Below are 17,249 nucleotides of genomic sequence, written 5' to 3'. Positions count from 1 at the left end.
TAAAATTTAGTGCCCTCTTAGAAACAGTACAGTGAGTTTACTATATATAGATTTATGTACGAATTTACTTGGATAGTGTTGCCTTTGTGTTTCCATCACTTCAATACATTCTGCATAATTTGAGCTTCTTTATAATTAATCACCAACATGTTCATATTTTTATACTTACATTTCCATGTTATTTGTTTTCTTTATTAATCTAATTTTTTCTTCTCTCCATTCAATGTAAGCAAAACTCAGTACAGCTTACTAATTTTTCACAATCAAATTCAAGTCCACTTTGACTAGAAAAAAGGTTTGATTTTCAGTGTTGAAAATACTATACACAAAATTAAAATTTACTATCTTCTTCCTGTATCGATTTGATTAAACACATATAATTCCAACAGAGAATTACAACGTTAACTTACGTTTATCCACACCAACAACACACATAACATCAATTCCATAGCTTGTCAAAGCAACACTAGGCTTTTCGGTTACATTATGGAGACAGTTCAAACGATGTGGTTGCTATTAATACCCCGTCGTCCTCCACAGTGCTTCTACTGACAAACTGTTTAAAAAGACAACAATTGGTATATTATTCTTGGGTAATAAATTCATGCAAATTGAATTAACGTCATGTGTCGCCAAGGTGCCTTATCATCAAAACGCATGTTAACTCTCTAGAAGACAACTTCTTTTAAAAGCCAATCATGTAAATTCGCATGTGAAGATCTTCACCCTTAAGGCTATAGGTTATCCTTCAAACTACGTGTTAATTCACATATAAACTATTTCACTTATAAGTTAATGAGTGTATTATCACATGTCAGGTTGTATGTGGATTACTTCATAGTTTATACTTAAAATTACTTTCGGAACACTATAAATAGGGGTTTCCCACCTCAAACCAGATATTGATCTTTTGATTTTCTGAATAGATATAAAGCAGTTATCTCTCTAGAGCAAATATTCTTTGTAAACACATCAATAAAATAACAATGGACGTATGAATTGCTTTTTGCATCCGAACCACTTTAAAATTGTTCTTGTATGTTCTTTCATTTACTTTTACGTATTATTTTTATTATCATCCACAAGTTCAACATCATATTTCATTTCTCGGACCCTTTGCACAATATTCCTTGAAGTCTTATGTACCTTTCGTTGATATTAAAATCTGCATCAACAATGATATATCCATTAAATATAAAGATAAATCAGTACTATCACAACAATATAGAACAGAATTAATGATCCTCTCCATATATTTACATGAATCTATGGAATTTGTCGAAACATGGCTTACTTATTTCTTCCTTATTATTTTATGGATTTGTTAAGGAATCTTGATAAGATCTGGAAGTGAGTATTAGGGTTACAAAAGAATCTAATCCAATCAATGTATTTTTTTATTTCGTAATCAGATTTGGTGCGACAAGAAATTGAACAGTAGTATCGGACGCAATTTGAAGAGAAATGTTTTTTATAAGCAAGTGGCACAACCGCACAAATTGGTGAATCCGCTGATGTTAATAAATCACGTGGCTAAAAGATAAGGTGGTCCATAGACCACGTAAAGTTTACACTATATAATTCCATCGGATAGGCCATGAGACAGCTATTATTTGCCCACGGCCCTCTCTTATTTTTAATTTTTAATGCAAGCAACTCAATGCTTCCCAGTATATTCATAAAATATTTAACAGATTTCTCATAATCTTGTTGGATATTGCACAGTAGTTTGGTCGTTTTCAATAATCACGATAATTAGGATTCAATACTTCAAATTTTTTTATTTTTTTTAGTTATTGTAAACCACTCCAATTAGAATAATATATTATTTGTTCCTGATCTGCTTCCTAAATGACATCACATTTTGTATTATTATGAGGATTATAAAATTGTCAGTATTATTAATATATCAAATTAGATGTTATCGTATGTGATATTATTATATTAATTTATTTATTTACATATTAAAACTGTATTAGACAACATATGAATTGTAAAAGAGTGTTTATGTAATTCATGATTTATAGATTTAAATCAATTAGATTAAAAAGCTGGAGACAAACTTATATTAAGTTTTACTTTTGGTTTGTCTACAGAGTCTCGAATCAACCCAAAAAATATTTGGAACATAGAAATGTTTAGTTGAAATACACAAAAATATTCTTAATGGTTTTTGAAGCAACACCAAATAGGTATTTTCCAGGAAAAAAGAACACTTTCTAAGCTCAAAGTATACTACTATATATACAATCACACCCCAGACTGACGGGGTTAATTTGTTTTCTTTTTTGTTCATAAAAGTGAATTTATATTGCCAACGTTAATTTAAATCAAATTATTCTTTTATATCCATATTCTTCAAAAATAAATAAATTTCGTACAAATATTAATGTCACAGTTCAGAACATATGTGGGGCCATGCCATCCTCTTCCATTTGCATTAGCTAAAGTCCCCAAGAATCTTAGGATCCTATTTTCATGATTAAATAAACGAGTCAGTTTAAATAATGTTAATCGTTAAAGCATAAGTCACAAAAAAGAATCTAAAATATTAACACCATAAGCAACAAGATTATGTATTTAAAATTTAGATAACATTACATAAAAATTATTTTAATCATTTTATAAAATATATATATAAAAACTCAGTTATACACATATAAAATGCTATATAAATTTTGAAACATAGAGTTTGATACGTTAAGTTCTGTCCCATTTTCAAATCAAAATAATTATACTCAAAAGTCAAAATCCCAGTTGATAGATCCCATTTGTGAGGGTATTCAAGTGCACTGGTTTTGGCATGAATTAGTTTGAATTATAATATTTAGTGGGGCCTTTAATATCACATTAGTCATCTATTGCTTTAGACTCCTTAGCTAGAGAGTATACTTACATTTTCCTAAATTTCTAGAAGTTACATCTCATGTCCCATTTTTTTGTTTTTATATTTAGATGGTTTAGATCAATTTTACTTGTTTAATTAATTTTTTAAGATTCAAAATAATGAAGAATGACCGAAGATTCCACTCTCGTTATATTGTTTTATGTAGTTAAAAAGGTATATACTTGTTTAATAATTTAGAACTTTTTTTTTTAAAATAAAAAAAAACACTCTTGTATAATATAAACAGGGATGTGTTTTATGGGTTCCAATTTGCGCTCAATGTAATGGCGTGACACTTGTAAGAGCAATAATTAAGAACGCTTATTATTATAACACACAAAACATGCAAAAGAAAAGTTAAAATCAAATTATATAAAGCTTCTCTCCCGAAGGCTGTTATGTCTTGATCTAAGTACTATAATATTTGCAGTTATATCCAATTCATTTAAACTTTAAGCTTTTCTTTGAATTGTGTTATTTCTTTGGATTAATTCCAAATATTTTCATTGCTGAAGCTGATGACTGAGCATTTGCTTTATCCGAAATTGATTAAGTTGAATCTGATTATGAAATATCAGACTTATTTAAGGATTTAAATAGATTAATCTATAAGTGATTTACAGTTGTAAAATGACAAGTATGTCCATTGTACTTTAAAAATTACAAAAAAATTTTTAAATTTTTTTTACCAGACACATCGAAATATTTTTAAAGTTGGATAAAAAGGTTAAACTTAAGGCTACAACAATCCAAACTAAGGCTTAACATAAGATTGATGAGAACAAAATATTCTTCACTTTTATTTTAGTTTTAGTTTTTATCATATAAATGAGTTTCAAGGGATAATGATATTTTAATAAAAATATACTAGTTAAGAATAGATTAGGTAATAATGATAGACCATAATGGTGCATATTTTTGGTGTTTTGGTTGAGAAAATATAAATAAAAAAAGCAATTTTCATGCGGAAGCTGTGGAGCTAACAAATACATAAATAATAATAAAGGAAGGGTTTGGGTCGGGAATATTGAAAGGACAATGCAACAAAAGTGAAGATAGCATGGCATGGGAGAGCACACAAAAAACAGCCTTTTTTTTAACTGTCTTATCCATATCTTTCAATTACAAACTAATCTATAACTATAACAAAGATTGTCCTCTTTCACTTGCCCCGACCCACTACCAATATGTATTCAGGTCACCCGAAAATATTTACTTTCAATTTCACATTTTGTTTTATGTTAGTCTATGTAGGAATGGTAGAAAAACCCAACAGGGTGGATATCAGAAAAACCCGTCGATCCCACAGGTAGGGAATTCTCGAATAAGTTCAGGGTTGACTTGTATAAATGAAATCAATTAAAACAGTGATCGCCGATGAAGAATAGAATTGGGTTGAGAGAGAGGATTGAAAGACATTGACCAACAAAACTTGAATGTCGATGGTAAAGGATGTCAGCTTCATGAATGAACATACTAATAATGCAGGGTTCACGAAAAGAATCTACTAATTAAGCATAACATACAAAACAAAAAAAAAAAAAAAAAAAAATGAGCTAAACGCGTCTAATCTATATTTAAAAGGAAGATGACCAATAAGAGACTGCCACGTAGCAAGCACGCGTCTCCAATACTTACCTTGCTGTCAATCAATACCAAAAGTGGATCTTCCTATTTTCAAAAACTGCTGTTACTTTCAGTCTCGGCTTCATTATTTTCTCTATACAAGTTATGCATTTGGACAATAAATGCTGATAAGTAGAAAGTATATATATTTTATTATTATTTTTTAGTGAAGAGTTTAAATCGCCTTATAAATTTAAAAGGTTAGTAAGCTATAATATTATTATAGTAGATAATTTAAGTTTAAACCTATTACTTAGACAATAAATGCTATGTAGTACCATGTTTCTCTTTGTAGATTTGTATTATTTCTAAAGTATCAACCTTCAATTGAATTCAAAAAATTGTTTTAAATTTTAATTATAAGTAATTCCACCTAATTTTTCCATTAAACTCAAGATTCCACAATAATACATATACAATCATAAATATCAAAAATGTCAAAAGATACTCGTATATTATACTGCGACAATCAAAATTATTTTACGTATATTTCCATTATTTAATTGACTGCTTGAAAAGGTGGTTCGTTTTGACAAAGGCTTTTCCTTTTCCTTTTTCTCTTTATTCTTTCACTTTGTTCCTAAATTAAAAATATTTCAGAGTGCCAGCAAAGCTCATTAATAACGTTCAAATAGAAGAAAACCGGAAGCTCTAACTCTTCTTTATAAATACTTGTATCTACAAGCCCGAGAAGCGCAAACATTCTTCTTCTCTCTTCTCTCTGTTTAAAATAATAATGCTTAAACAAAAACAACTTCACCTCTTCTCTCCCTCTTCCTCCTTTTCCTCCTCTTCAATGTAAGCTATAATTTCTTCCCCAATCCCAGTTTTTCTTTTCTTTTTTAATGGATTCTAATTTCTACTTGGTTATTTGGCAATGCAGGTCAATTTCTCGGCTGCTTCCGCGATTTCCGGCGAAATTACTGCCAAAGAAATCCATTCACACCAAAAGCTTACCTGCTTAGATACTGGGACAAAGAGATCCGCACAATTTACCAAAATCTGCCTTTTTCTCTCTAAGGCTTCTCCATTAAATGCAGTCGACTCCACTAATTTTGCCAAACTCGCGCAGAACCTCTCTCTTCTGTTCTCCCTTTTTGTTCCCGCTAAACTTTCTGTTTCCCCGATTTACCCCGAGTCTCGAGAAGCACGACACCAACGCCAACTTTGCTGTTTATCTGAACAAGAACTTTCCAATTACGGTACGCTTCGCCCGGTGGAGTTGACTCGTTTAAGAACTACTCGCCGGTGACACCTCCCAGTCGATCGTTCCGTCGATACAGCCGGGACTAAGTGGTCATGAGGATCGATTTTCGAGTTATGCACGGGAAGCCAATGTTGCAGACCAGAGCTTCAACACCTACGGCACCGGCGCAACCGGTAGCAGCAGTAATTTCAAGAGCTACAACGGGGACGTCAATGTCCCTAATATCCGTTCACCACTTACACCGCCGATGCGGTCGCGCGGACCAACAAGTTCACCACATAAACCGACAACGCCCACAGCAGGCAATCAGGACTTCACCGCTTATGGAAAGAAGTCAAACGGATCCCAATGTGTTTTCCAGTTACGGAGAAGGATCAAAGTATGGGTTCGGGTTTTTCGGGTTACGGCGAGCGAGGCAATGGGGCTAATGATACTTTCACTTCGTATGGTGATGAAGGCAATGTTCCGACCAAAAGTTTAACAATTACGGCGACGGTGGCATGAGCTGTGGAAAGTTTCTCCAGTTACAGAGACCAATCCAATGTCGGTGACGATTCGTTTCAATCTTACGCCAAGAATTCGAATTCTGCGAAAGTTAAATTTTCAAATTATGGGAATTCGTTCAATGAAGGTACAGACGTGTTTAAAGGATATGGCAGGGGCTAAAGGCCATACGGTTGGATTCAAGACTTATGGAGTTAACACACTTTCAAAGATTACGCCAAGACTGGGGTTACTTTTGCCAAGTACAACAATGCAGCTCTTCAACTTCTCCTAAAATGGCAGCCACTAGTGGCAGTTTGGTAAATAGATGGGTGGAGCCTGGCAAATTCTTTAGAGAGTCCATGCTCAAGAGGGGAACGTGATGCCAATGCGGACATTAAAGATAAAATGCCCAAAAGGTCGTTTTTGCCCCGCACTATTGTCTCCAAATTACCGTTTTCCAGTTCTAAAGTTCTCAATTGAAGCAATTGTTCCACGCCGCTGATAATTCCACCATGGAGACTATAATTAAGGACACTTTGAGCGAGTGAGAGAGGCGCCGAGCGTGGGGAGACCAAGCTTGTGTGGGTTCGGTTGAGGACAGATCGACTTTGGAACCTCAATCTTGGGGCAACGGGTGGTTCGTTCGACGGAAACTTGAATGGATCGAAGAAGAAGATAATGGTCGGATCAATCAAAGGAATCAACGGTTGGTAAAGTTACTAAATCAGTGTCTTGTCACAGAGTTTGTTCCCTTATTTGCTTTATTACTGCCACTCTGTTCCTAAAGTTCGGTGTATGAAGCTGATATCCTAGATCCCAACACCAAGGCAAAGATCAACCATGGCGTTGCCATCTGTCATTTGGATACCTCGGCTTGGAGCCCCACCCATGGCGCATTCTTGGCTTTGGGTTCGGGTCCGGGCGAATTGAGGTCTGTATTGATTTTTGAGAACGATATGACTTGGACCACTGCTGATTAAGTGGGTTATATAACTTATATTATAGTCATCTGGGTTCCAACCATTTGTTAAGATAACTTAGCCGATGGCTCCCTCTCATTTGGCTCTTCTATTTTTAGACCTAATTTCATGAAATAGAGTTTACTTATATGCAATTTTTATATTGTCAATTCAGCACCAAACGTGAGGGGTTCGAGAAAAAAAAAAAAAAAAAAGGTGTACAAAGATTAAGTGAGAAGTGCAGTGTGTGTGGGAATATGGTGGATGGGAAGAAACCCAATTTGAAGGCAGCAGATTTCTTTTTCCTTTTTCTTTGTTTTTCTTTTTCTCAGTGGTTTTTCCCAATATTTATTAAAATAAGAGATAAAAGAACCGAAAAAAAAAAAAAAACAAAGCGATGAAGTGTAGAATTGTCAATTGCATATGGTTTTTGGTTGATGCCTTTTTTATATTTGTATAGTTGTATGTCACTATATAAATGTTGGGCATTTTACATAACTTTTTCATGGATGTTATCTAAAGTTTGAGTGAACACAAGGGCTTTTGATTGCCTATTCGCATCCGCAAATTTCTAATGATTAAAAAGATTTCTGATGGATGGTAAAGCTTAAATTGAGGTAAATTTTCTGAATTAGTTTGAAATCTAACTAGTTCACAGAGCTCATTTATCATAGACAATAAAGTCGGCAAAAACCGTATGAATATGGTAGACTAATAACATGAAGAAAAAGGCACAGCAATTATAACTCCGAGTTGTGACTTGTAGGCACACAAATATTAAATGGTAGATGGTATTAAAGCATTAAACTAACCATGCTTTCACATTGATTTAGTACTTTCTTGCAGTTTTGGGTAATTACTTTCGGATACTCGCTTTAATGGTGCTCAATTTATTATGTTTCTGGAGCTTTGGAAGTTTGTGTAAATTAATTTCATGCTGAAACTGTGAGATATTGGGTTTTTTTTTCATGCAGAATTTATGATGTACCAAATTGGTGAATCTTTTTCTAGTATTCAAATTGGTAAATTCGCACGCTAATTATAATGGTTCATCACCATCCTCACCCAGAATCCCACGGACTTGTTTTTGTCTGTGAGTAGTACGCAATGAGAATAATAACTCCATAAAATAGAACACCAACTAAGAAGGCCAAAGGAGGAGAGAGGGTGAATTGATTTGCTTCTTAAGTTCTGAAAATGTATGTAATACAAAGGTATGGTTTGATAAAATGTATGTAAAAAAGATTTTGTCTGAATTTCACCGACATTAAAACAAATCAAAGTTCTAAAAAACGGAAAGAAAGCAAGCCTATCATTAATGGAAAAAACAAAATGAAATTACGGATTCTGCCATTTTCACGGGATGTGTCATTTCCTTGACGACGAAGATGATGTTTATCTTCTGCAAAAATCCATATGATCTGTTGTTTTTAATAAGTAAACTTGTGTTTCAAAGTCCAGGGAGTAGCGCACGTGCCATGTGAAATGTTTGATAATTGATACTCATTCCAATAAGGATATGGATCTCTCTCTCCTGCTTATTAGTTTGTGAATTCACCGCTCATCAATTAATTTCAGTAGATTTTTAAAAACTACAAAAAAATTATAATATAAGACAAAAGAAAAAAAATCAGCTAGTGAAAATAGATAGCAATAGAGTTAAAAATGTCAAATCAGCAGTACAATTAATACTGATTTGTTATCAATAAGCGTTGGATGGTGTGCTTCCAGGTTGAATTCTTGATGTACGGTGGATTGATTATTACTTATTAATAGACCTGCCAAAACAGGTCGTACCCGCAACGGAGGTATCCCTTTAAAATACCTGTTTTTAAATTACCCGTACCCGGCCTGTTCATGAAATTTGTGGGTGGATTGGGTAATGCCTGTGGGTACCCGTACTTTAATTTAAAAAAATATATTCAATAATTCAAATTAACAAAACCCTAACTCCCAAATTGGGGAAAAAAAAAAAAAAAAAAAAAACACGACTCTCATTCTCTCAAACAGAAACAATCAAACTCAAACACTCAATCTCAACTCTCTCATGCTCACGTCGACGAACGGTAGATCCCAAACCTAGGCCATCATTCTCTATCACTCCAACGCCACCTCACTCGAACAGCGGCAACTCTCACTCTCATTCTCTCTTACTCTAACGCCATCTCACTTGGACAGCAGCAGCTCTCACTCTGACACCGCCTCACTCTCAGTAGCAATAGTCACTCTCAGTAGTAGCTCTCTCTCACGTCATCGTTGCCTCACGCCTTCACCATAGCTGAATCTTTCAATCTTTGTCGATGTCACAACAATGTCGTAGCCATCTAAGACTGAAAGTAAGGTATGTTGTTTTTTGTTATACTTTATTACTTCTTAGTTAATATGCTTGGATTTGCATATTTTTAGGGCTGTTATAAAAATTAAAAAGTATATCCGGCTTTTGATTAACTCAACATAGATGTTAATTATTGTATAATGTATTGTCATTGTGTTAGTCTGTTTCTGTTAGGAAAGCCGAAAGCAGTAATAGGTGAGAAAGATAAAGTAGTTACATGCTCTCGGCTCTCGCTATCTTGAAGTCTTTCATAACAATCTCTAACTTACTGTTTTGCAAGTTAGTTTCGTTTCAGAGTTTAGACAATACTGAGTTGCAGAAGAATCCTCTGAAATCTGAATTATACCCAGGTTAGTTTGTCCCAAAACTTACTGTTTTTAGTTTTTTGAGTTGAGGAGTGTTAAGTTGGAAAAATCCAACCATTTGGTAGGGTTCGTTTGCTTGTAAAATATATGGGAGTGTTTTGTTTTTATTTTGGATGAATTGTTATAATTGATTAATTAATTTAAATATAATACTCTGTTGTGTCCTTTAGATTAGCTTGGTATGGAGGAGTCTACAAATTTGTTTAATGAGGCAATAGAAGGTGGTCGTAATGTAGCCGTAGGTCAACCTTCTTCTAGTGCTAGTACTGTTTGTCCAAAAAAACGTAAAGTTTTAGAGGTTTGGGGTCAATTTACAACATATAAAGATGAGAATGGGAATGAGAGGGCAAAGTGTTTGATTTATAGTAAGTCTTATGCATATCGTAGTTTCACTCATGGGACTAAGAATTTGAAGCGTCATATGAAAGGTTGTCCTAAACGTACCATTAGTATTGTATATCAATTGATGATGGATTGTGATACTAGATTGTGATGTTTGAGGATTTCTCAAGAGATTTATCGTGAGAAAATGACAATAGGAATCATAAAACATAGTTATCCATATTCAATAGTGGAGCATGAAGGAACTAGAGATATCCACATGTATTTGAATCATGAAGTTAAGTCTTATACTACGAACACCGCTAAGACGAATTGCGTAAAGATATATTATAGAGAGAAGGAAAATATTAAGCTTGCTTTAGAGAGAGTTCCGGGTAGAATATGCTTGATTTATGATATTTAGAGTTCTTGTACTATTGATAGGTCATGTATATTTCGACCTGTACAAAATTTTGACCCGTAGACCTATGCCCGTTTTACCCACGACACATGTTTATCCGGCTCGCCCGTTTGCCAAGTCTACTTATTAGTTGAACCAACATTAATACATTTATTTCATTTACCACATTTCATTTATTATTATTTATTTATTTTGGTGTAGACAGTAGTATATGAGTTTCTCGTACAATAAAAGATAACAATATATTCTTAACGCGTCAAGAGTCGAGACTTGTTTTTCATGCATAAATTGCCGACTTTCCAATTTCGTAAATCAAAGGATAAACGGTTATTTGGGTTCATATTTCCTCACAAATAACATCATATTAAAAGGGTGGAGCACATCGAATTATAACATCTAATTAAATTAATAAATAAATGGAAAATATAATATATAGAAAATTAGTATATTAATTGTGAGAAGAATCAAATTATTCTTTTATATCCATATTCTTCAAAAATAAATAAATTTCGTACAAATATTAATGTCATAGTTCATAGACATATGCCGGGGCCATGGCCATCCTCTTCCATTTTCATTAGCTAAAGTCCCCAAGAATCTTAGGATCCTATCATTTTCATGATTAAATAAACGAGTCAGTTTAAATAATGTTAATCGTTAAAGCATAAGTCACAAAAAAGAATCTAAAATATTAGCACCCATAAGCAACAAGATTATGTATTTAAAATTTAGATAACATTAACATAAAAATTATTTTAATCATTTTATACAATTTATATTTATATATAAAACTCAGTTATTCACATATAGAATGCCATATAAATTTTGAAACATAGAGTTTGTATACGTTAAAGTTCTGTCCCATTTTCAAAATCAAAATAATTATACTCAAAAGTCAAAATCCCAGTTGATAGATCCCATTTTTGTGAGGGTATTCAAGTGCACATGTGATTTGGCATAGATAAGTTTGAAATTATAATATTTAGTGGGGTCTTTAATATCACATTAAGTCATCTATTGCTTTTAGACTCCTTAGCTAGAGAGTATACTTACCATTTTCCTAAATTTCTAGAAGTTACATCTCATGTCCCACTTTTTTTTTGTTTTTTAATAATTTAGATGGTTTAGATCAATTTATACTTGTCTTAATTAATTTTTTAAGATCTCAAAATTAATGAATAATGACCGAAGATTCCACTCTCGTTATATTGTTTTTATGTAGTTAAAAAGGTATATACTTGTTTAATAATTTAGAACTTTTTTTTTTTAAAATAAAAAAAAAACACTCTTGTATAAATATTAAATACAGGAATGTCGTTTTATGGGTTCCAATTTGCGCTCCAATGTCAAGTGGGCAGTGACACTTGTAAGAGCAATAATTTAAGAACGCTTTATTATTATAACACACAAAACATGCAAAAGAAAAAGTTAAAATCAAATTATATAAAGCTTCTCTCCAGAAGGCTGTTATGTCTTGATCTAAGTACTATAAATATCTTGCAGTATATCCAATTCATTTAAGAACTTTTAAGCTTTTCTTTGAATTGTGTTATTTTCTTTGGATTAATTCCAAATATTTTCATTGCTGAAGCTGATGACTGAGCATTTGCTTTATCCGAAATTGATTAAGTTTGAATCTGATTATGAAATAATCAGACTTATTTAAGGATTTAAATAGATTAATCTATAAGATGATTTAACATTGTAAAATGACAAGTATGTCCATTTGTACTTTAAAAATTACAAAATAAAATTTTTTACCCGGGACACTCGAAAATTAATTTAAAGTTATTTATTTTCAAAGTTGGATAAAAACATGTTAAACTTAAGGCTACAACAATCCCCAACTAAGCTTAACATAAGATTGAAGAGAACAAAATATTCTTTTAACACTTTATTTTAGTTTTAGTTTTTATCATATAAATGAGTTTCAAAGGGATAATGATATTTTAATAAAAATATACTACTGAATAATAGATTAGGTAATAATGATAGACCATAATGGGTGCATTCATATTTTTGGTGTTTTGGTTGAGAAAATATAAATAAATAAAGCAATTTTCATGCGGAAGCTGTGAGCTAACAAATACATAAAATAATAAAGGAAGGGTTTGGGTTTTGAATATTGAAAGGACAATGCAACAAAAGTGGAGATAGCATGGCATGGGAGAGCACAACACAACAGCCTTTTTTTTTAACTTGTCTTATCCAGATTCTTTCAATTACAAACTAATATTTGTTACTTCTATAACTAAACTAAATATTGTCCTCTTTCACTTGCCCCGAAACCACACTACCAATATGTATTCGGGTCACCCGAAAATATTTACTTTCAATTTCACATTTGTTTTATGTTAGTCTATGTAGGAATGGTAGAAAAACCCAACATTCCGAAAAAACCCCATCGATCCCACAAGGTAGGGAATTCTCGAATAAGTCAGGGTTGACTGTAATAAATGAAATCAATTAAAACAGTGATCGCCGATGAAGAATAGAATTGGGTTGAGAGAGAGGATTGAAAAGACATTGACCAAACAAACTTGAATGTACGATGGTAAAGGATGTCAGCTTCATCGACATGAACATACTAATAATGAGGGTTCACGAAAAGAATCACAAATTAAGCCATACACATAAAACAAAACAAAAAATAAAAAAAAAATATAGAGCTAAACGCGCTCTAATCTATATTTAAAAGGAAAGATGACCAATAGGAAACTGCCAACAGCAAGCACGCGTCTCAATACTTACCTTGCTGTCAATCAATACCAAAAGTGGACTCTTCCTATTTTCAAAAACTGCTTTTACTTTCGTCTCACGGCTTCATTATTTTCTCTAACAAGTTATGACAATAAATGCTAGTATAAGTAAATAAGAGTAGTTAGGTCAGTTTATTGGCCTTATAAATTAAAGGTTAAGTAAACTACAATATTTTATAATAGATAGTCCTAAGATTTAAACTTTAAAACTTAAAGAATAGAACAAACTTCGTCAAACTTTGATTGAAAAAAAAAAAAAGTACCATGTTTCTCTTTTCGGAGATTGATAATTTCTAAAGTAATCCAACCTTCAATTGAATTCAAAAAATTGTTTTTAAATTTTAATATATTAATGATTCCACCTAATTTTCACATTAAACTCAAGATTCCTGCAATACTACAAATACAAGCATAAATATCAAAATGTCAAAAGATACTCATATATTATACTCGTAACAATCAAAATTATTTACGAATATTCCATTATTTAATATGACTGCTTGAAATGGTGGTTCTAGTTTTGACAAAGGCTTTTCCTTTTCCTTTTCTCTTATTCTCACTTTGTTCCTAAATTAATTTTTTTTTCTCTTATTTCAGAGTGCCAGCAAAGCTCATTAATAACGTTCAAAAGAGAAGCAAACCGGAAGCTCTAACTCTCCCATTTATAAATACTTTGTATCTACAAGCCCGAGAAGGCACCAACATTCTCTCTCTCTGTTTTAAAATAAAATGCTTAAACAAAAACAACTTCACCTCTTCTCTCCCTCTGCCTCCTTTTCCTCCTCTTCAATGTAAGCTATTAATCTTCTCCCCCCAATCCCAGTTTTTCTTTCTTTTTTAATGGTTCTTACTTTGGTTTATTTGGCAAGCAGTCAATTTCTCGGCTGCTTCCGCGATTTCCGGCGAAATTACTGCCAAAGAAAATCCATTCACACCAAAAGCTACCTGCTTAGATACTGGGACAAAGAGATCCGCCACAATTTACCAAAATCTGCCTTTCTTCTCTCTAAGGCTTCTCCATTAAATGCAGTCGACTCCACTAATTTTGCCAAACTCGCCCCCCCAGAACACTCTCTCTTCTGTTCTCCCATCCTTTTGTTCCACCGCTAAACTCTTCTGTTTCCCCGATTTATCCCCGTCTCGAGAAGCACGACACCAACGCCAACTTTGCTGTTTATCTGAACAAGAACTTTACCAATTACGGTACGCTTCGTCCCGGTGGAGTGACTCGTTTAAGAACTACTCCGACGGTGACAACTCCCAGTCGACTCGTTCCGTCGATACAGCCGGGACTCAGTGGTCATGAGGATCGATTTTCGAGTTATGCCGGGAAGCCAGTTGCAGACCAGAGCTTCAACACCTACGGCACCGGCGCAACCGGTAGCAGCAGTAATTTCAAGAGCTACAACGGGGACGTCAATGTCCCTAATATCCGGTTCACCACTTACAACGCCGATGCGTCGGCCGGACCAACAAGTTCACCACATACACCGACAACGCAAAGCAGGCAATCAGGACTTCACCGCTTATGGAAAGAAGTCAAACGGATCCCCAATGTGTTTTCCAGTTACGGAAAAGGATCAAATGTAATGGGTTCGGTTTTTCGGGTTACGGCGAGCGAGGCAATGGGGCTAATGATACTTTCACTTCGTACGGTGATGACGGCAATGTTCCGACCAATAAGTTTAACAATTACGGCGACGGTGGCAATGCAGCTGTGGAAAGTTTCTCCAGTTACAGAGACCAATCCAATGTCGGTGACGATTCGTTTCAATCTTACGCCAAGAATTCGAATTCTGCAAAAGTTAAATTTTCAAATTATGGGAATTCGTTCAATGAAGGTACAGACGTGTTTAAAGGATATGGCAGGGCGCTAAAGCCACACGGTGGATTCAAGACTTATGGAGTTAACAACACTTTCAAAGATTACGCCAAGACTGGGGTTACTTTTGCAAGTAAAACAATGTCAGCTCTTCAACTTCTCCAAAATGGCAGCCACTGTGGCAGTTTGGTAAATAGATGGTGGAGCCTGGCAAATTCTTTAGAGAGTCCATGCTCAAGAAGGGGAACGTGATGCCAATGCCGGACATTAAAGATAAAATGCCCAAAAGGTCGTTTTGCCCCGCACTATTGTCTCCAAATTACCGTTTTCCAGTTAAAGTCTCTCAATTGAAGCAATTGTTCCACGCCGCTGATAATTCCCCATGGAGACGATAATTAAGGACACTTTGAGCGAGTGCAGAGGGCGCCGAGCGCTGGGGAGACAAGCGCTGTGTGGGTTCGGTTGAGGACATGATCGACTTCGCAACCTCAATCTGGGCCGCAACGTGGTGGTTCGTTCGACGGAAAACTTGAATGGATCGAAGAAGAAGATAATGGTCGGATCAATCAAAGGAATCAACGGTGGTAAAGTTACTAAATCAGTGTCTTGTCACCAGAGTTTGTTCCCTTATTTGCTTTATTACTGCCACTCTGTTCCTAAAGTTCGGGTGTATGAAGCTGATATCCTAGATCCCAACACCAAGGCAAAGATCAACCATGGCGTTGCCATCTGTCATTTGGATACCTCGGCTTGGAGCCCCACCCATGGCGCATTCTTGGCTTTGGGTTCGGGTCCCGGGCGAATTGAGGTCTGTCATTGGATTTTTGAGAACGATATGACTTGGACCACTGTGTAAAGTGGGTTATATAACTTATATTATAGTCGTCTGGGTCATCCGGGTTCCAACCATTTGTTAAGATAACTTAGCCGATGGCTCCCCCTTATTTGGCTCTTCTGTTTTAGACTAATTTCATGAAAATAGAGTTTACTATATGCAATTTTATATTGTCAATTCAGCACCAAACGTGAGGGGTTCGAGCAAAAAAAAAAAAAAAAAAAAAAAAAAGGTGTACAAAGATTAAGTGAGAAGTGAAGTGTGTGTGGGAATATGGCTGGATGGGAAGAAACCCAATTTGAAGGCAGCAGATTTCTTTTCCTTTTCTTTGTTTTTCTTTCTCAGTGGTTCTTTCCCAATATTTATTAAAATAAGAGAAAAAAGAACCAAAAAAACAAAAGCGATGAAGTGTAGAATTGTCAATTGCATATGGTTTTTGGTTGATGCCTTTTTTATATTTGTATGAGTTGTATGTCACTCAGATAAACTTTTTCATGGATGTTATCTAAAGTTTGAGTGAACACAAGGGTTTTGATTGCCTATTCGCATCCATGCAAATTTCTTAAGAATTTCTGATGGATGGTAAAGTTAAAGAGAGGTAAATTTTCTGAATTAGTTTGAAATCTAACTAGTTCACAAGAGCTCATTTATCATAGACAATAAGTCGGCAAAAACCGTATGAATATGGTAGACTAAATAAATCATGAAGAAAACGGCACAGCAATATAACTCCAAAGTTGTGACTTGTGAGAAGGTGCAGCCCAAAATCATAAATGGTAGATGGTATCAAAGCATTAAATTAACCATGCTTTTCACATTGATTTAGTACAGTTTTGGGTAATTACTTTCTGGATACTCGCTTTAATTGGCAATCAATTTATAATGTTTCTGGAGCTTTGGAAGTTTGTGTAAATAATTTCATGCTGAAACGTGAGATATCTGGGTTTTTTGCATGCAGAATTTATGATGTACCAAATTGGTGAATCTTTTTTCTAGTATTCAAATTGGTAATTCGCACGCTAATTATATGGTTTCATCACCATCCTCACCCAGAATCCCACGGACTTGTTTTTGTCTGTGAGTATGCACGCAATGAGAAATAAAATCATATAAATAGAACACCAACTAACAAGGCCAAAGGAGGAGAGAGGGTGAATTGATTTGGTTCTTAAGTTCTGAAAATGTATGTAATACAAGGCTATGCTTTGATAAATGTATGTAAAAAA

At 34.2% G+C, this 17,249-nt stretch overlaps 2 pseudogenes; both read left to right on the top strand.

Moving 5' to 3' along the window:
- The first annotated feature begins 4,947 nt into the window (after nucleotides 1–4,947).
- On the top strand, nucleotides 4,948–7,186 carry LOC116115845 (annotated as a pseudogene).
- Nucleotides 7,187–10,046: 2,860 nt separating this feature from the next.
- Nucleotides 10,047–16,044, top strand: LOC116115834 (annotated as a pseudogene).
- Nucleotides 16,045–17,249: the final 1,205 nt, after the last annotated feature.

This window comes from Pistacia vera, unplaced genomic scaffold (genome assembly GCF_008641045.1).
Source record: "Pistacia vera cultivar Batoury unplaced genomic scaffold, PisVer_v2 Contig1224, whole genome shotgun sequence".
Lineage (NCBI taxonomy): Eukaryota > Viridiplantae > Streptophyta > Magnoliopsida > Sapindales > Anacardiaceae > Pistacia > Pistacia vera.
The sequence above is the reverse complement of the archived record's forward strand: the minus strand, read 5'-3'. Positions and strand labels throughout refer to the sequence as shown.